This window comes from Gorilla gorilla, chromosome 1 (assembly GCF_029281585.2).
Source record: "Gorilla gorilla gorilla isolate KB3781 chromosome 1, NHGRI_mGorGor1-v2.1_pri, whole genome shotgun sequence".
Lineage (NCBI taxonomy): Eukaryota > Metazoa > Chordata > Mammalia > Primates > Hominidae > Gorilla > Gorilla gorilla.
In genome coordinates, this window is record NC_073224.2 from 30,395,220 (window position 1) to 30,416,642 (window position 21,423).

General features: G+C 38.3%; 1 protein-coding gene across 3 annotated transcripts in view; it reads right to left on the bottom strand.

Moving 5' to 3' along the window:
* ESRRG (estrogen related receptor gamma) overlaps window positions 1-21,423 on the bottom strand; it is a 591,615-nt gene that overhangs the window by 314,648 nt on the left and 255,544 nt on the right. Inside the window, exon 1 of one of the 3 annotated variants that reach the window (XM_055379671.2) lies at window positions 14,949-15,076. The exons of the other annotated variants lie outside the window; for them this stretch is intronic. The gene's annotated coding sequence lies outside the window, so the exon portion shown is untranslated. Of the gene's footprint in view, window positions 1-14,948; window positions 15,077-21,423 lie in introns of those variants that run through there. 3 annotated transcript variants of the gene reach the window in all.

The following is a 21,423-nucleotide window of genomic DNA, read 5'->3' on the forward strand; positions in this document are numbered from 1 at the left end:
AGTAACTTAATAATATTCTGGAATCCCGTTATACTTGTAATATTATGGAACTTAGTTATAATGGGTCATGGAGTATGTCCCAACTCAGAGGATATCGAATCTGTATAATACAGACTTAATAACTAGTATCTATTTTAATTCTACATAGGTTGGGTGATAGGGTGGCAAGAACATATATTTTTCTGAAGCCAGAAAATTAAGGTTCAATTCTTTGCTTGACCAGTGGTGAGCAATGTTTGGTAAGTCATTTAAGTCCATCTGTGGCTTGTCTTTAAAGTGGTGAAATAGTAAAACCTGCCTTTTTCAGGGATGTCATAGTGAAGCTCAGGCAGGTGGATATGCATGAAAGTGATCATAAGTGCCTGCACACTATACACACATAATTGTTATTCTTCTTTCCCTAGATTTGTACTACAAAGTCCTGCTTATGTTGGGGGGATATCATTCAGAAAACACACTCATTCCCCTAGGAAAGAATTCTTACCACTCTTGTGAATTTGAGGAATAGTATCTCAGTTGCATTAACTGGTGTTTATTAATGTATTATGAGCCTCTGCTGTGGCATCTGATTCACAATAAAGAGATTAAGCATGCTAATTTGTCATTTATTTTCCAATGCCTGCTTTCCTGCCTGCAGCACCACTAATATCCCAGGAGCTCCTCAACCCAATTATTTCCCATTTTGCATTACTGCTGAAAGTAGTGCTAATGTGCCCAAAAGGCTTAAGTCCTTGGTCATGAAAAAAAAAATAAAATGATGCTTCTCTCCCCACCACAATGCTATTGTCATTTGCTGAGAAGAAACACCCCTGGACCACTGGGCCATATCTAGTAATCAAACCAAATTAGCAGCCTGACTGCACTGTGGACATGAGCAGCAGACCTGTGCTTATTTAGTATTTATTTTTGGGGTGGAAGAGAATTCCATCTGTAGAATGAAATTCACAACCTACAGGGAGTTGAATTATATGATGGTTATATACACAGTTTTGTTTGCTTGTTTGGGGAATTGCTGGTCAAAATCACTCAGATAACTGGTGAACTCAACTTTTTCATCTCAAAAAATTAATAAGCAGTTGTTTAGCCAAATCCAAATATTAACTTGCAAACTAATTTGTGAATACAGACACAACTCATTATTAATAGAAGCAGCATAAAGATTTCTCATTTTCTATGCTTTTAAATCCAGCCTTATAGTTTTTAACCTAACCATGTAATATTTCTGCTACCTTCCTCAGTCTTTCACTTTGAAATGTGCTTTTTGCTCATCCCAGGAGTGTCTGTATCGCTTAAGGCAAAATACTCCAGCACACCTTCACAACTATAAACTGTAAACATTTCTCTGCCTTTTTCTGTCCAAGGCTCAGAGCCCGTTTAAATGTCGGTGGATAGTTTCAGAAACATACTAGACTCCACAGTCGCCAAAAATAATTATTGTCAAAACTTGCCAATTTCCCCAAGAACATAAAACTTATATTTTTAAAATTTGATAATTTTAGCTGTGAGGAGATACTGACTGAAAACAGATTGTTATTTATTTCAAAGATGTTCAGCACCAAAGATGAGATGCAGCAGATTAAGTTAATCTCTATGAGGTTATTTCTTACCATTATTTTCTTAAATCCTCCCCTCACTTTAATCAAGAATAGGAATGTTAAGGGCTTGACGCAGGGAAGAAGCATAGCTTAGTGGTTAGCATAATAGCATGAAAGCCAGGAAATGTGAAATCTATTCTGGGCCAAGTAGTCTTAGGTGAGCACATTATTTACAGCCTCAGTTTCTCCATATATAAAACCAAAAGCATTGCACACACTGAAAATGAGAGCTTCACTGTGCTGACATTGTTCAGTGCTGACTATGTGCCAGGCACCATGCTCAGGGCTTTAAAAGGATTACCTTGTACAATGTTAGTATCTACTTCTTAGTAGATAATATTATCATCCAAAGTTTACAAATAAGGTAACTGAGGTACGGAGACATTAAGTAAATGGCCACACAGCTGGGAGCCAACTGCGGAGGCTGAACTCTAACCCACAGACAACACTGCTCTCTAAATTGTTGGTCTGGCATCATCTGGAAGGGCTTTGTGGAGTGGGATATGCTACACACCTAATCCAGAAAATTTCCAGAATAGTGGCCCAGATTTTTCTCTCTCCTTTTGGGGCTCTGTGCCACCTGCCCTGGGAAAAAGACCACCCGGGCTCAGGCCTCTCTGGCTTGGCTGCACCTGGTAGCCCCCACATACTGCAGTTGCGACACAGCAGTGCTTTATCTGCCAACTGAACCCGAGACATTTGTGTTCGATTCAGCGCAGCTGGTGGAGGGAGGCTCAGATTTCCGCCGCACTGAACACAATGAAGCAGCCCTGTCACAGGACCATTACGAAAGCACATGCTCCCTGGCTAATTTTTGTAGCATAAGGGTGTAGACTATTTAAAACTACTCCCCGCCCCCAGCTCTTAAATGCCTGCCTAGGAGTCAAGTTCATCCAGGGGTCTATTGGCCATATGTTATTTGGTGTCACTTTTTTTTCTGCATATTGGGGAACACACACACACACAGAAAGTGGCTTCCAGAGGAAAATGTTTATGATTGCTGGCAGCCTGGATACCAAAAGGCTCACATGCAAAGTGTAAAGGAACAACGCTGCAGCTCCTCTGCTCAAACCTGGTGTCTGTAGGAAAAGGCAACTTGAACTTGACTTGCACAGATGCTAAAGAAATACCTCTTTCACTACCAGCATTCATCGTGGGTCATCAGAGTTAACTCGCCGAAATGGGAGCAAAGGTTTAAAGGTCTTACCACATCACATCCTGGAGTACTGTATGGAACATGGTTTCAAAATATGTCACATTCATGGGTGTTCATTACAAACCGTGGTCATTTAATAATAACACATCTCATAATTGTGGACTTAATAGGAGCTATTAAAAATGATAAGTATGTGAGGTAATACGCATGTTAATTAGCTCAATTTAACCATCCCACAATGTACACATATTTCAAAACATGTTGTGCCCAATAAATATATACAATTTTTATTTGTCAATTTAAAAAAAAGAGCCACTGATCTTCACATTCCATGATGTTGGTTAAACAGTGAATACTAACATAATGCCTCTTGTGGCTAGGCCAAAAGCAAATAAGCATTAAGCTACAGTAAAAGAATCACACTCTAAGAAACACACCCGAGTACTTTAACATATCTGGAATAGGGTTGCAAATGGTGCATGCCTAAGTTTCCTGAAATTCAAGAGTTTTGACATGCAGTTGCTAGATCAATATTTGCACATTTAAAAGATCTAAACTGAGTTAAGAGATGCTTTGTATCCACTAAAATCTCATTGAAGGGAAGAGAAATAAACGAATCATACATACGACTTTTAAGATGTTTTGAAACAAGTTCCCCTAAAAAGAAGGCATTCAAAGAAGGCAAATATTGAAGATTTGCTAATAAAGAAAAATATCTTCCCAAATAAGCGATTCAAACAATGTGGGGCATCTATCGCGGCTTCATTATCCTACTCAAGGTTTAGAGAAAACATTCCTTAAACTTTCAGTAACCAGATATTCTCATTAGAAAACACTGACCGCCTTCTTTCAAATATCACAACCAAATTTAAACAATTTTGTAGGAAAGCATCAAAGAGTGCAAACCATTGTTATTAAAGAAAGAAAATGATAAAAAAAAACACACACAGGTTTTGTGGGTCGATATGGAGCAGACTTTCTTAAAAGGCGAAATATTTTGGCAAAACTTACCCTAAACACACATTCAAATAATGTCTGGAAGTTGTGAAAAGACCCTAGGAAATGAACTCTTCTCCTTTCTACAAATATTGAGAAAACAGCTACCAGATGCAAATGAACTGCTGAACTCAATCCGTGGTCTTAAAAATGTATTTCAATAGAATAGCCAATGTATCATCTGAGTATGAAAAAGATGTACCATAATAGCATTCTGAAAAATGAATTAGGAACACATTGTCATCAACTCCAGGAAAAATAATAAAGGTAGAAAAGATTAAGAGGCAAGCATATCTTTCGGAATTGTAAAACGGGTTTATAGGTCTTCTAATAACAACTTTTACTCAAACCTTACATAAATAGGCTTAGATGATACAAATATTATGTGGGCTGTGTGGACACTCCCAGGTTCCTAATCATGTTTAGGGATTACTCGACAGAACAGAGACATTTCATTCCTATTGGGCCGAGGGATTACAGCAAAGAAACATCTAATATTCCATTTTTTAATTTCATGCATTTTTTATTTACCTTTAATGATGCTGTATATATTCATCATCCTGAAATATTAAAACAGTACAAAAAAAGTAATAAATTGGTGGAAAATTTAGGGAATAGGAATGCAACAGCACGCAAATCATACACTATCAAGTGCTTGATACACATTTAAAATTACTGCCTACTACGGCAAAGCCAAATTCCTAGCAGATTTCTGAAGCACAAAGTCACAATAAGAAGATCAGCAGAACAGACTGAAATAATAGAATATTCATCCCTCTAATCCATATGCAATTCTTTAGGGCTTTTTTTTTTTAACAATGCATATGAGGTCTGACTGTATTCGGGATTTAAATAAGTTGTCTCCTTCTTGCTCCTCTCTATTTTTGTAAAAAGAATAAACTACATACGGTTATCATTTCTGCACTGCTGCACCAACAATGACAGGGTTAGCACATTTCCTCACACCTCAAATGAAACAATAGCATTTTTAAACAACAAAAGTGTTAAAAAGGAATACATTTATTCATCCCACCAAAACCTCCTGAAACAGCTTTTTGGGAAGAAGAAAAGTTGTCATTATTCATGGGGGGAAATGAAGTGATGTTTTTTGTCATTTAATTACCAATTAATGGATTGATACTATAATATAATATTGCATTTAAATACTGAGAAGAGCTAAGGTTGGCATTTTATTTTTGCTTCACTCACCTTCCCTTGCAGGGAGATGAGAGTGCCTATCAGGCGTTATTCAATATTGTAACAAGGACTAGAAAATTGTAGAGGAATAAGGAACCATCATCTGGTTTGGCATGGGCTCTTCTGGAGGGCACTTGAAACTCTAGGAAAAAGAAATGGCACACTGGTCATCAGATGCCCTGTTCAACAAGATGCCTGCCATGGTCCTCATCCTCTTAGCTCATGTCCTCATTGCCAAGAATTAGCAGCTATCTTCCAGTGGCTGCTGTGTGTTTCTTTTTTTTCCTTCAACTTTTATTTTAAGTTCCAGGGTACATGTGCAGGATGTGCCGGTTTGTTATATAGATAAACGTGTGCCATGGTGGTTTGCTGCATAGATCATCCCATCACCCAGGTATTAAGCCCGGCAACTATTAGCTATTCTTCCAGATGCCGTCACTTCCTCCCTTCCACCTACCACAGGCCCCAGTGTATGTTGTTCCCCCGATGTGTCCATGTGTTCTCATCACTCAGCTCCCACTTATAAGTGAGATCATGTGGTGTTTGATTTTCTGTTCATGTGTTAGTTTCCTGAGGATAACAGCTTCCAGGTCTATCCACGTCCCGGCAAAGGACATGATCTCATTCCTTTCTATGGCTGCATAGTATTCCATGGTGTATATATACCACATTTTCTTTATTCAGTTTATCATTGATAGCATTTGGGTTGATTTCATGCCTTTGCTATTGTGAATAGTGCTGCAGTGGACATACGTGTACATATATCTTTATAATAAAATGATTCATATTCCTTTAGGACAAATGGTATTTCTGCCTCTAGATCTTTAAGGAATTGTCACACTGTCTTCCACAATGGTTGAACTGGTTTACACTCCCACCAACAGTGTAAAAGTGTTTCTTTTTCTCCACAACCACAACTCGCCAGCATCTGTTGTTCTTTCGGTTTGTTTGCATATGCTTATTTCTTTCATTAATGACCCTTTATTGTCTCACAACAAGGAGGAAAACCAACAAAACAAAAACTACTTCAAATCCTTCCTATTCTTTAAAGTTTTCTGTACATCTTCTTCCTTTTTTAAGCGACTTTCTTTTCCATTCACCCAAAAGCATTGATCCCTACTTTGTGCTAATGTTAACAGCAAATTTCTTATGGCCCAAATCACATTCCACTTCATGGAATGGTCCTTTGCCATATAAGCATGTCTTTTATGGGATTAAGTCCTTTCAGGGCAAGGGCTGAGTCTTTTTTTCCATTATTTTCTCTCTTGCAATACTGATCACAGTTCTTTGTAGTTTGTGGGTATTTAGTACTATTTTTTGTCATTGTCATTGAATTGATGGAAGCTAGTTAAATGTTTTATTTGGCTATGTTCAGTGTTTTTCAGTTCACTATTCAAATTAGACAATTCTACCAGTTGTGGACATGGTTTGTTAATATTAATAATCCTAAGCAGAGGGATGTAACACCATTTTAGAAAATAAAGTGGAGAAAACCAGCCTGTTTTCCCAGCTAAAATACTGACCCTAACAGAAAAGAGTACACAGCTTTGTAGAACAATGGAAATGTTTACAGGGTATGGAGCAGACCAAAACAATACAACTGTAGAAATAAAAATTCCCATTATTGCCAAGTAATAGAGAGACATGTAACACTTCAAAGGGGCATATGGCAGAGGAGAGAAGAAGCGTTCATCATTCCATTTAGGGGAGAAAATAAGCGTTTCTTTATGGAGAGAGATCTCACTACATCCAAATTTAATAAGTATAAAAACATAGCCTGGTAAGATTTTAAATAAAAAGGAAAATTTTAAGGAAGTTCTCATATTCCAGACTTTTGTCATTTGTGTAGCAGTGATGTGCACCATTTTCATTCAACACTCACAATACATAATACATTTCAGAGTCGAGATAAACTGAGAATTCAGTTTTCTTCCTTCTATTCTTTATTGAATGTTTTAAGTTATTCTTACATTCCCCTTTAAAGACATGAAATAGCTTGAGAAAAAAAATATTCAAAATATAGAGTGATGAATGGCAAGAAGAAAAGAGAAACAACTCAAAGGGTTATGTAAATTGTAGGAAAAATCAAACCTAATGTCTTTGATATTCCCTCTGCCTTATGTCAGAGCAAACTCCTCAATTCTGATCATGACACAGTGATCTTATCTACGACATGATATCATCTTTTTTTTTCAGTTCAAATTCCCATGCCAGTAAGCCTTTCGACTCTAGGCACTCATTCAAAAATTCAGGAGTGTTCTCAAGTTCTTGTGTGAACCAAGATGTGTCAACCCACAGCAGGTGGTTCAGCTGCTCTGAGATTCTTTGCTGAGTATATCCAGCCTTTGGCTAAAGCCTCTAACAAACAATACATTGCGTTGCAATTAGCCACCCGTTCTTATTAGGGTTAATAAATTACCTGCTATTTATAACTGTAGACAACAGGTCAAGGGTGGCACATATGATGGGGCAGAGAAAGTAGTAAAAGTTTGCTAACCTTTAAATTCTATACCAAACACCAACTCCATTCATGAAGGCTTGTCTTCCCTTTCCTATGAAAGCATTCCTTCTCTTGTCTACTTAATCTCTTTACGGTTGCACGAACTTTGCTTTCCCTGCCTTTGTGGACTGATCATATTTTATTGGACTTTTTGAAAATATTTCTAGAACAGGAATAAACTACATTATGAAGTTTTCAGAGCCTGACTTAGTTTTATAGATTCAGCTGCATGTGTGTTAATCCATTCAAGAAAAACAAAGTCTGAGCTAATAAGAATACACTAGGGTTAGGCCAAGTGACATAAACAGTTGGAAAGAGAAGCCATTGGTAACTACGGTTGTCACCCCTCTTACCTTACTTGCTCCCTCCTTCCAGGACAAATGTGTCCATTTACCCTCACTAGGACGTGCAGTTTCCCACCTTCTAGACCATACTTTCCCTGTTTTGCGGTCTCTATTTAGTGGGATTTTCTATTTGCTGGGAAATATTCTAAATATTTTATCCATCCCACTGAACCATTTGAAATTGTGGGGGTTTATTTGTGGGGATCTTAATGGTTAAATATTAAAAATTCCTAGGCCAAGCACGGTGGCTCCTGTCTGTAATCCCAGGGCTTCGTGGGGCCAAGGTGGGAGGATCACTTTAGCCCAGGAGTTTGAGAGCAGCCTTGGCAACATAGTGAGACCCTGTCTCTATAAAAATGTATAAATTAGCCGGGTGTAGTGGCCTATTCCCGTAGTCCCAGCTACTCAGGAGGCTGAGGTGAGAGGACGGCTTGTGCCCAGGAGTTTGAGGTTGGAATGAGCCATGATAACAGCACTGCACTCCAGCCTGGGCGACAGAACAAGAACCTGCCTCCGGAAAAATAAATAAATAAATAAATAAATAAATAAATAAAATTTAATTTAAAAAAACAATAAGAACATTTAAAAAATTTAAAAAATGAAATTTCCTTATGATTCAACCTAATGCCTTATCTCACTTGTGTCTTACAGTGCTATTTTCTGGTGGATAGTATTATAGTGCAGTGTCACACAACTACTCACATACAAAAGCTGGGCTTTAAACCTGGCTCTACGTGGGTTCAAAGCTTGGGATGCTGACCTCCATATTCTGATGTCCCTAGGTAACTCTCCATTGCCTGGCCAAGCAGAAGGGGAGTTAGATCTTTGTCACAAACATATTCATCTTTTAAGTATTTGGTAACTCTGACATGATAAATCACAGTATCTCAGATTGGGAACTTCTACATTTCTCTATAAAGATGGAGATGTATTTTTTTTTAGAGTTGTATGAAATAAAATCATTTGATGGTGAATTTCAGCCTCTGCATAGAAATGTACTGTGCCCAGCCTACATGTAAATATGCAGCTCTGCCCAAGTAGCTGTTCTAAAAGTCACTGTTCCAAAATGCGATTTCATTAAGAAATAAATACCAATACTCTCTAATTAAAGTCTGAATAGATAATAATCTATACAAAATAGCTAACACTTGGAGGAAATCAATTACCAAACCCAGCTGAAAAACTAAAACTGTCTCAACTGTAAAAGAGATGACCGACAACCAAAGAAAATTTATCTATTGAAAACAAATAATGGCATCAAGGTTGTCATTGTACTTCTTAACAAAAATGCTCACAAATCAATAAATTTAAAGAAGGAATCATAGCCTTAAAGTGGTAAATATGTTTCCCAGTCCTCCTCTCCAAGGCAAATCCATTGGCACACACCTGTTGTTATGTAACAAAGTGAATTAGGCAGGTGTGTGGAAGGCTTATCTTTAAGTCATCAAGGATTTCTGCTACTCCTGAGTCTCAGGTTCCTTCATTTGTTTATATAAATGGGCCAATAGCTGTTGAAACACTTCAGAGCACTTAACTAAAGCAAACAAAGCTCTTGAACTTTAAATATCCAACAAGAGAAGCTATTGACAAGTAGGACTTTACTTAGCAAATCTCAGTATTATTTGGAACCTTAATACAATCTTACAGATTGATAAGGAAGCCATATAACCCAGATGCTTATCTTCATTTAGATTCCACATAGAAGACACTGCACTAATTTTAGACAAGGTTCCAAAAACAATGCTCCCATCTAATAGTTTTGCTTTGTTTTCTTTTTTAATTTTTATTGTTGAGATTGAAGATGAGTTTACCCAATTAGAAAAGGGAAAGAATGTCTTCGACTTGTAGCTTAGCCTTCCAGCTTTCCTATTTCCTCCCAAACTGAAAGGTATTTCAGAAAGCTATCCTGTGATGAGAACCTTCGACTAACATCTCGGTGCCGGATTTCATCTCAGTATTCCCAATATCTGAAAGAATTTGCATGAGTCACAGACCCTTCCTAAGCTCCAAAGTCTTGAATCTGTAAAAGAAGGGAGTAAGACTGGATGCAAAGACCTCTTTCAACTCTGATAGATAATTATTTTACTATTTAATGTATTTACAACGATGAAATCAATTGATTGTTTTATACCGATAGCTAGAGAAAGATGCCACAGTACTGTTGTATATAAGGTTGCATAAAATATTCTCAAGTGAAACTAATGGATTCTTTGTTTTGTTTTCTTGGTGTTTAGGAAGAAAATATCTGTGTTTCTTTGGAGATTGGTATTGCAATGGTGTGGAGATTCTGGGTTTCATTCTTCCTTTGGAATTTCATAATCTTACTTTAGTTACTGCTTGGATATGGGTTTCCTTTTGGCACTAAAAGGAAAAACACAAGAGAAAACTCATTCTTTTTTAAAAATTTAAATCACTTAACTTTATTTCCATTTTCCTTTCTAGGCTGACAAATACATTGACTTCTAGCTTGTCTCAACTTTCAGGTTTTCTAATTCGACAGAACTGTTTATCTTCTCATTTCAGACTTAATAGAGCCACCCATTTCTGATAGGAATGCAAGCTTTCTTTACAAGATGCAAGGCATTAGACTAAAATAGTTTCTCAGGAAAATTTCAAAACTTCTACTAGCTCCTGGCCTATGATTTTATAACTTATAGTGCAGAAAGGATTAAAGCCATATTCACATCCTTAGCTACCGACTGACTGCCTTTCATTGCAATGAAAGGGAAGTCTGTTTTGTATATACCCTTCACAAAATGGACATAGCTGAGCTCTACAGTACTTGAGGGCAGGTTCCAACTGAAATGCATTCTTCTTATTTATCTTTTTTTCTGATATAATCACCAATAATGATGAAGCAAAGTCCAGAAAATCTGTAAAATGACTTTCTTTCCCCTACATTTCCTAGGGCCGCATTAGGGAGCAATGCCCAACATCTTTTCAAGTGTCTTGCTGTGTTTTAAGTTATTTTATTAGGCTGGGCATGGTGGCTCATGCCTGTAATCCCAGCACTTTGAGAGGCCGAGGCAGGCAGATCATTTGAGGTCAGGAGTTTGAGACCAGCCTGACCAACATGGTGAAACCCCATCTCTACTAAAATACAGACATTAGCCGGGCATGGTGGTGGGTGCCTGTAATCTCAGCTACTCAGAAGGCTAAGGCAGGAAAATCACTTGAACAGGGGAGGGGGAGGTTGTAGTGAGCGGAGATCACGTCACTTCACTCCAGCCTGGGCTTCAGAGTGAGACTCCCTCTCAAAAAATAAAAATAATAATAGTAAATAGTCATTTTAATTTTTTTTTGCCTGTATTAGACAGAGTGTGACCCACGGAATGATAAAATGTAGTCTTAGGCACAGATCCTGCAGGGAATAGCTTTTGAAATTCTCCAACATACTAAGTTATAATTGGGTTTTAATGCATAAAATGGCTGAGCAATTTAAATGTTTAGAAAAGAAAACAGTCTTTCCTAGAGTTTATGAAGTGGTAAGCCTATTTCTTATAATGATTAACTGTGAGTCGTCCTTTCAAATACAAGCATCCATTAGCATATGCTCCTCACAAGAAATGCTGCAAGGCACTTGCCAGTTTACCAAACTAGTGTCTTATTATGGCAAATTTGTCACAGATTTTTATCTGAGAAATGAAGATGGGAAGTAACGAACCATGAACCACATTGAGTTTGCTGTCTACCTGCCTTGCCTTACTAGGTGAAGAACAATGTTTTAAAAACATATAATCACTGTCTGTCTGCATGTAGTCTTGCTTGGAAACAGAGAATTCACTACATCAGGAGGTCTGTAGTCTACAGAATGTGTCACAGTGACAGAGGCCTGTCCTTGAAGACTTGATCCATCTGCTTGCTTTTTACCAGAGCTTCCCTTTGCCATCAGTTTCTAGTCCCACACCATAAACATCATTTCAGTAATGGTGAGCCCTGTTTCCCTCTTCATGTCAAAGTATGCAGGAAATGCAGGCATCGTTACCTCTACATGTCAGTCGTGAAAGCTTCTGGGCCCAGAGACAAGTCCTTCTTCCACAACCTTCCTGCCCCTTAAGGAAATGTTTGAATAGAGAAATCATTGGCCTAAGCCTCAGAAGAACAGTGCTTGGAACTGAGCTCCATCACACATTGGTTATACAGCTGAATATTGCTTAAATGTCCTAATGAAAACAATACAATGTGGATACAGTAACAGGCAAATTGAGTTGTTTTAAGTGTCCACTGGGATAAAGCAGGCAAAGATAAGGAGGTTTGCAAATGCAATATATCATCGTAAAAGAAATCAGCCCTTTGAATTTTTTTTTAGCAACAATTCAGAGGCTGAGAGGAGGAAGGCACAGCCAGAAAATCTGAGGTAGTGAGTTCTAAGTTATATTTAAATTAATATAACTTAAATGGAAGACAAATGGGAAAGAGAAATAAGTTAATAAATGCACAAGACAAATAAGTTTGATTCCTATTGATGCTAGAAGTGTATGTAGTGGTAAGCTGGGCAGCCTTGGGCTATGAACCAGTTGAGATTGCTTATGCTCTACAAAGCATTTTAGTCTGAGAAGAACTGGAGGTCACATGATTCCTTAGCATTAGCATCCTAACAAGGTCCTTCTGGAAATGTAATGACAGGGAATCTTCAGGCCAGCACTACTGAAAGATACATAGTTGCAGGCAGATGGGCTTCCCATTCCCATTTATCCAGATTTAAACTAAATCTATTAGTTCTTCAGTGGCAAAAACCTCCCAACCAATGAAGTCCACGTATTGTCTGAGTTGACGGGTCAATCAATGTTGACTTTGTAGCATCAAATTGGGAGTACAAACTCCCACTCAAGTTGCTTATATTTTCTTTGCTAACAAAACTAGAGGAGCAGCAAAGTTTATCTAAAATTCTCATCTTCAAAGATGTAAAGGACAGGCAGGTAGAGTTACTCTGAATTTAAACTAAGTTCTAATGATAAAGTGCTCAAGTCACTATGAACCAAGCAAATTGTTTAAGGACAAAAAAAAAAACACACACACCCACCCATAGGGACATACGGACGGCATGCAATCAGTATGTCAATGCACACTGGATAAAGGTACAATCTAATATAATATATTTATCTGAATCAGTAAATAAATGGTATGATGAAATGTAGTATCAGGATCAAATGTACTGTGTAGAATAATGAGAGCTGGTACACCTACTGACCTTGAGCTTTGAGTGTTAGCTGCATGACCTGGGCTCACCAGCCATTATCAGCACAGTTTACAACCCAACTCAGAAGTCAAGATAGGTGATAAGCAGAGGTTACTGACAATAATGCTATTGTTAGAATACCATTATTAGATTATTAAAATATTATTGAATATCATGAGAAATTGCTCTTATAAATATTTCTCAATTTATAAAACATTTCCTGGTTTAATTTCATCCCTATACTAATAAGCCTTGGAGGTGAATATCATTGACTCTATTTTTCAGATAAGGAAAGTGAGGGGTAAGGAATTGAATCTTTCTGAGTCCAAAAGTCTTTGTCTTAATTTTAGGCCATACTACACAAATTCCATTTTCAGATTTGATCCCAGAGTCTTTAGCTAGAATGACGTTAGTATTACTCTGGACTTTGGTTCAGAAAGGAATCTGAAATTGCTCCTTCATAGTTTTACACACTTTGGTTATAGAAGGGCTTGGTAAGCTCTGCAATAATCAGTTGATCACGTGAAGTGACCTTCAGTATCTACAATTTTCATGAGGGCCCTTTAAGCTCATCTCTCTTTCCCAACTATATGAGCAGGGGAGTGATCCCTGCTGTCCATCACAGACATTGATACAGAAGCACTGATTGCTTCAAAACCAAAAGAAAAATACAGTTCAGAACTACAGATTATGATCATAGAAAAAGCCTGAAAAAATCATTTATACTTAATGTTAACAGTGGCTTTCTGTATGTAATGGAATAATGAGTGATTTTCATTTTCTTCTTCAGGTTTTTTATTCTTAAAATATTTTACAGTAGATATGCATTATATTGTTACTAAAAGAATTAGTTTAAAAATAACAGTGATATACTGATCTGATTTTAGTGAAAAACAAGTCTGTGAAATGTTCTCCCTTATTGTATTAAGACACTCACCTTATTCTGTCCTGGTTTTTAAAATATATTCAAATGTGATCCATAGTTACACTGTATTTATTCATTGCTCTGGTTTGTCTTCTGATTTCTAGCATCTGACAATAACTGCAGGGAATGCTGAGATAAATCCTAGCTCTATCCCTCACTAACTACATGACCTGGAGTAATTCAGCCTCCCCATTTCATCATCTATAAAACAGGAATAATTATGACCTATGTCTTCGTATGCAAGTGAAGTTCTTTAAAATTCTCTAGCTATCCATAATTTTTTCCTCTTCATAAATATAAAACTTATTTCATGTAATTCATTTGACATCTTAAATTGACAGTTTGTATACGTATTCTATCTCACGAATTGGTCAAATGAATAAATGAAAGAAAGGGTATGCAAGGGTGCATACAGTATCAAGTAGGATGTATGGATAAAATGAAGGGTAAATAAAAGCTAGTCACTCACAGTCAAGTTGGACCTAATAGAACCATGTAAATAACCACAATACAAGTTAAATGGTAAGGGAAATTGGGGAAGAGTAAGCTTAATTCCAAATAGAATCTGAATCAAGAAAGACTTAATGTATAAGGTAGCATTTGAATTAGGGTTTTGAAAGAGAAACAGAATTTCATAGGCTGGAAACTGGTACTCACATACAAGAAAAATTGTGAACTTCTGAATTTTCTTTGCATCTCTACCTCTTAGTATTGTGCCTACACAAATCATTTCCTACCATTTCATTGTTCATTATTCTCTGCTTAAAACTAACTCTTTCCTGGTTGAAACTATCAAGGATTGAACATTTCTCTCAAGCTCAAGAAAGAACCAGAGCTTGCACCTGGGAGCAACTTCCCAGAGAGAGGAGAGCCTGGGATCTTCATAGTCCTCCTAGCTATTATGGAAAATGGATTCCTGTGACACTTAACAGTAATTTATTGAGCAAAATTTGTATATATATTCTGCAAATATAAGGATTGAAAACAAGCTGTGTTTTTGTTTGGTTGGTTTGGGTTTAAAACCCTGAAAGTACCTTAATGCATGGATTTATTTACCTGTTCGTTTGGTTGGTTAGTTGGGTTTTTTGCAAAGCGCTTCCTTCACAGAGATGGAGGGAGACCAGGTTTCGTATGTTACCACATCTGCCTGGTGGAGATGCCAACAGCTCCTGTATCAGAGGGCTCTTATTAAAAGCACATAACAATAGTAAGAGTTTTATAAATATTTAAAACAAGGAAAATCAAAATCATGTGACCAGAATACACACCTTCGCCATGATCTTTACCTTAATATTTTAGAGATTATTTGTTGTCTCTACAAGTACTGGCATTTGTGTTTTCTACAAGTAGAAAACTTGGGCACAGGGAATAAACCCCCAAAGAACAACTTGTCATAAAATGTTAGGTTTTTAATTTTTCATGCCTAGTTAACAGATGAAACCAAAGGCTATATTTCAGTGACCAATAACTTTGTTGCTGTGTTCTCACTGATGCTAGAACCCATATGTCCTCTTGCTAGTGGTTCATCTTTTACCTGTTCTCTTTTATTAACGTATCATCCTAGTCTGTGTGGTATTTATAATAATTGATCATGGGCACATTTCAGTGAGCATTCGTCAACCCACTCATGTCTCAATGCCTCATGGTTAGGGATATCTTATTATGTGCAGCATTACACAGAGAAGGGTCTCAAGTCCTTATTAAAGATATGAAAAACACTAGGATATAAGTACGTATGTATGTCTTTAAGTGGCATTTCTTTTATTCCTGTATTTTAGAAGATTAAGCCATCTCAGTAAATATGAATCGTATTGATAGAATGGCTGTGAAAATCAATTTACAGCCAACAGCCCCTTTGTTTTGTTAACCTGCGAAGTTTCTTCTTTCTCCAGTACTATAACTGTTACCTGAAGAGCACCAGAGCTCCTGACACACCTGGAGTGTGTGTATGAACATACACACATTTACAAGAAGAAATCTTTGAGGACAAGAGGGGTGAGGCAACTGTTAACCCCCAACACCATCAACATGAAAGGGCCATTCACTGGTTACTGACCAGATACTGTGCAAGATTCTTTCAGAGGTGTCTCCATTTAGTTCCTTACAACTACCCTATAGGTTAGATACTATTATTCTCATTTTACTGATGGAAAAAATGAGGCATAACAAAGTTAGCATGTTTAAGAAACCTGTAGATAGTAAGGGCAGAAGCTAGGACTTCAACCCAGACCTGCCTCACTCCAAATGCCACAGTTTTTTTTTTTTTTTTCTTTTTTGAGATGGAGTCTCACTCTGTTGCCCAGGCTGGAATGCAGTGGCGCCATCTTGGCTCACTCCAACCTCTGCCTCCTGGGTTCAAGTGATTCTCCTACCTCAGCCCCTAGGTAGCTGGGATTATGGGCGCCCGCCACCATGCCCACCTAATTTTTGTATCTTCAGTAGAGATGGGGTTTCACCATGTTGGCCAGGCTGGTCTCAAACTCCTGACCTCGAATGATCCACCCTCCTCGGCCTCCCAAAGTGCTGGGATTACAGGTGTGAGCCACCGCGCCTGGCCTGAAATGCCATGTTCTTAACCACCCTACCTCACTGCCTTCTCACCTCAGGAGGGGGATTCATGGAACAAAGCAGTGGCTAAAATACCAGCCAACTTGATAATGCACAAACTGGTATCAGCAAAGGCCTAAGCAATGTCATGTTTCTAAATGGAAGCATCAAGGCGTTGACAGCACAGACACACACATGCACACACACAGGAATTTTATTAACATCCTCTCCCTGCTGAAACTTTTAATGCGGGCCTACAATGCATTCATTGCAAGGTGCCATTAGGGCCAGGCTCACTTCAAGTGTTACCAATTCATGGGCAGATTAGAGGGCACATTAATAACGTAGTTAATATGAAGTGTTTAGAGCCTCCACATCAGTGACAAATACGACTCAGCCAAATTTCCTGACCACTGAGGCCACGGAGGAACAATTTGGTAGATTTCATCAACAGTTCTAATTATGTTCCTGTCAAGTCGAGAACGAAGTAATCCATAACTGGGGGGTGCTCGGAGACAGTGGCACAGAAGAATAATTTATGCCCAAGGCACAGGGTCCTTTCTGTAGTTAGTGTGCACAACGCTTGACTAACAAGTGGGTTCAAAAAGGAATTTATTAGGGAAAACACAGCCCTCTCGCTTTGAGAGGCTTGTCAGGTGTAAGCTTATGAGGAGTTATGAGGTAATGACTTCTAGGAAGTCTTGTTTATACAAGCATCTGGAGTTCAGGGCTCTCGGCAGCCTCAGAAACTGCAGGTTGTAAGATGCAGGATCTTGGCTCCAAGCCTCACTCAGACTTTTTTCACCCGCTAGATTTGAGCCATGTCTCTTGAGAGGATTTGTGGGCAGACTTTTAAGTGTGACAGGAGGGGAGGCCGGATAGCGGAAGCCAATGAGGAGTCAACTTAGGGAATAGATTTTTAAAAAATAACTGTTCAATCCTCAGATAGCATTATCATCGGAGATACAGGGATAATGTTAGAAGGAAAAAAAGGGACGCTTTTATGAAGCTATAAATAATGTGCTAATGGAATGTGCAAAGGAATTGTTAAGAACAGTAAACTGAAATGTCATAATACCCCCAACCCTGGGCGTGCTCTCACCTCCTACAACTGAACTATGAGACAGACAATTGGAAAAGAGCAGGGGGAGGAGAAGAAGGAAAGGGGCAAGGTGGGGAGGTTGGGGGAGGAAACGCATCACACAATGTTTGAGTGATTTTCCACTGTGATCTATATTGGGATGCAGCTCCTGTTCTCTCCAACAGGGTAATTTTATACATGGCATTCTTATTAAATATTTCAAAGGGGGGAGGGGAAGGAGGAGGAGGAGTTATGTGTCTGGTGCATATTTTTTAAGAGTTAAAGCTGGTGTTGTTAGCAGAGGCTTGGTTATTAGCACTGATCAACTGTTAATTAAAATAAAATGAAGCTTCTTAAACTTCATCACCTTATTGCAAATTATGCAAAAGCCACAACTAATTGCATTATTAGCAAAAATTACATTTAAAAATAGCTTCACACAAAGAACTAAAATTATCTCATCTAAACTCGCTTTTACCAAATGAAGCCTGAGGAGACAGAGCTCTGAGGAAAACAAGGGAAAACAAAGGTTTTTCAGCCTCTCATTCAACGGGGGGAGGAAAGAGGAGGAGAAAAAGAGAGAGAGAGAAAGAGGCATGGGGAGAGGGAGAGAAAGAGGGAGAGGAAGGGAGGAAGGAAAGAGATTACTAAATACTAATAGAAATCGTGAATAATGCGACATTACTTAAGGTAAACTATTAATATTAGATAACAAATTTAGATAATTCCTACTAAATACAACATGATATGCAGTTGGATATAGCCAATTCCTGATCCTTTACAAAAAATTTTCCAGGCAATGAAATGAGAAAAACCAGGATTCCTTATTACTAAGACCTTCTTTGGTTTTGAAATGTAGGGCCTGGTCAGAAATGGGGTGAAAATAAAGCCCAAGAATGAGGAGAAAGATGTTTGCTGCAAGTCACTGGGCACTTACATGTGAATATATATACATTTTTTAAAAATAGAAGATTATTATTTATTGTTCTTTTTTCCCCAAAGATGCTGCTACACTTCTTCTGGGTAGACAGCCAAGAGCTGCCTGTCTGCAAATGATTCTTCATGCTTTATTTTGCTACACAGAGACTTCAGGGTGCCCACAGGTCCCTCTGGGCTCTCTCATGTTGTACAATTGGCAATATGCTAACGCCAAACAAGGCAGTGCATTTGATCTTATGAGCAAGCGCTACACAATAGCTCATTTACAATGAATCATTGTACATTTAATATCATTTTGATTAATTTTTTCCCTCACTGTACCCCCTTACTTTTAAGGCCACCTTCGTCTTTACTCAGCAACAGCAGGTATTTTAGCAAAAAGTAAAACATTAGATGGACAAAAGGACAATTATAATATACATTTCCAGGAATTCCTTGCTCAACATTGACTGATGCTGCTAAGCTGAACTGAAAGTTCCTTTTGACTGTTGGTCTTGGCCAGGTTCCTCCGGTAGGTGGAGAACACTAGCACTATTCTCCTAATCCAGGAGAGCTAGAGACAAGTTACCTGCTGAAATGTCATCCTGCTTCAGGGTCATGTTGTATAACCCTTTACATAAACAGCAACTGCCTGAGGAGCATCTTACATTCCACAACTCTGAACGAAACCCTGCAAGCTCATTCAGCAAAATGGCCACATTTGCTAACAGTGTAAACTGGCCCATCTGGTGGTGCACCCAACTCACCAAAGTCTGGGAGGAGACAAGCCTACCTGATTTCCCTCTACTCTTTTTAAAATTCCTCTACTGGCCGGGTGCAGTGGCTCATGCCGGTAATACTAACACTTTGGGAGGCCAAGGCAGGTGGATCACCTGGGGTCAAGAGTTCGAGACCAGCCTGGCCAACATGGTGAAACCCCATCTCTACTAAAAATACAAAAATAAACGCAAAAGTTAGCCAGATGTAGTGATGTGTGCCTGTAATCCCAGCTACTCAGGAGGCTGAGGCAGGAGAATCCCTGGATCCCAGAGGCAGAGGTTGCAGTGAGCCGAGATTGCGCCACCACACTCCAGCCTGGGCGACAGAGTGGGACTCAGTCAAAAAAAAAAAAATTCCTCTACTGCCATCATGCTTTGTAAATTAATTTCTTTTATTTTTTTTCTCTGTAGGACACCCAAAATTCTCCAAGATTTAGGAGAATTACAGCAGTACTGAACAATTCCAAGGCATTGACTGCACTAACACTTGCAGTTCCAGCAGAGTCAGCGTGTCAGGATCCTTCACAGTGTAAGTGCTCAAGAAATTACCTGTGGATTGACCGTTCTGCAAGGAAAATTGCATATTTTCTAAAAAAAACACCCAATGTTACACTTCAAATGTTATAAAAGAATTATTCAACCACATAGTGTTTTGAAAATGTGTAATTTAGAAATAACGTGTAAGGTGAGGAAATCAATTTAGTCATAAGAATTCAGTCAGATCCGCAGCATTTGATATCCAGTTACAAGGCTGTATGTATTGTTACTAGCATTAGCTACAATTTCCTGGGCTATCTGTTCTAATAATTACAAGATATCTGCTTGTAGATTTGTAGGCTTTATGGTATGTTGATGCTTTAGTGCTTCTAGGTAGTTTGGTCCTTCTTCAAGATCTAGATTCATCATTTCTGTGACAAATTTGACACACAAAATTAGCCAATTAGTACCATCATTTGTTGTTCTTTTCCTACTCCTCTTTAAAAAGAGCAGCCAATAGATACCGCTTAAGGCTAAATTTAGGGGAGAGAAAGATCACCTGTCTAAATCAAGGTGGTTAATCCAATTACCACATTTCTCTCAGTATAGCTGCCCTCAGGCTACCATATATCACTGTTCATCTGAAAAGTGTTCTTCAGAGATTTTGCTGGGGAAAATCTGCCAGCATTGTGCTATCCATGCATAGCTCCATAGAACAAGCAAGTGGCAGTAAAATAATACGGATAGCACATATGTTGAGGCTGGCTTGAGGAGCACCCCAACTGTCACTTATGGAGTTATTCCCTATGCAATGGCATTTAGAGTGCATTGACCATCAAAGCTGAGGTGAGACCATGAGTCTCTCTAGTTCTTCATCTGTACAGTTATCATGGGGACACCATGGTCCAAATAACAGCACTGCAGTGACGGTGAAATGAAATATTGTACAATTCACACATTTTGCAAGCTATAAAGTTGAAAGAGAAAGAGGTAGAGTCAAAGGTGACTTAGGGACGGGTGCTGTGGCTCACTCTTGTAATCCCAGCACTCTGGAAGGCTGAGGCAGGAGGATTCCTTGAGCCTAGGAGTTTGAAACCAGCCTAGACAACATAGTGAAACTCCATCTCTGCAAAAAATAAAAACATTAGCCAAATACAGTGTCTTGCACCTGTAGTCCCAGCTACTGAGCAGGTTGAGGCGGGAAGATCACTTGAGCCCAGGAGTTTGAGGCTGCAGTGAGCTATGATCACATCATTGCACTCCAGCCTGGGCAACAGAATGAGACCCTGTCTCTAATAAAATAAAATAAATACAATAAAATAAAAAATCAATATAACTCTACCCGTAATATAAAGGACAAATGAAGAAAAGTCATTTATTTTTTATTTTTTTAAAAGATGACTTAGGTATTTTTCAATGGAGATGGATATTGGAGTAAAACAGTGAGTCATTAACAAAATCATAGTCAGGAGGTGATAACCTGGAAAAGAAGATAAAAAATGTTTGAAAAATGATTGTCTTTGACCAGCATCTTGAAGTGCTGTTGAAAATTACAAGACAGGTCAAGACTGGAATGTACAATTGGGTATTACATGCGTAGATATGAGCTTTGAGGCCCTACTCAAGGAAGAATGACAACAACAGATGCTAGCAATTTGAAAACAAAATGTTGTCTAAGAAACAGGGAGAAAGTCAGGCATAGATAGGCTCATGAGACCTAAAGAAGAAG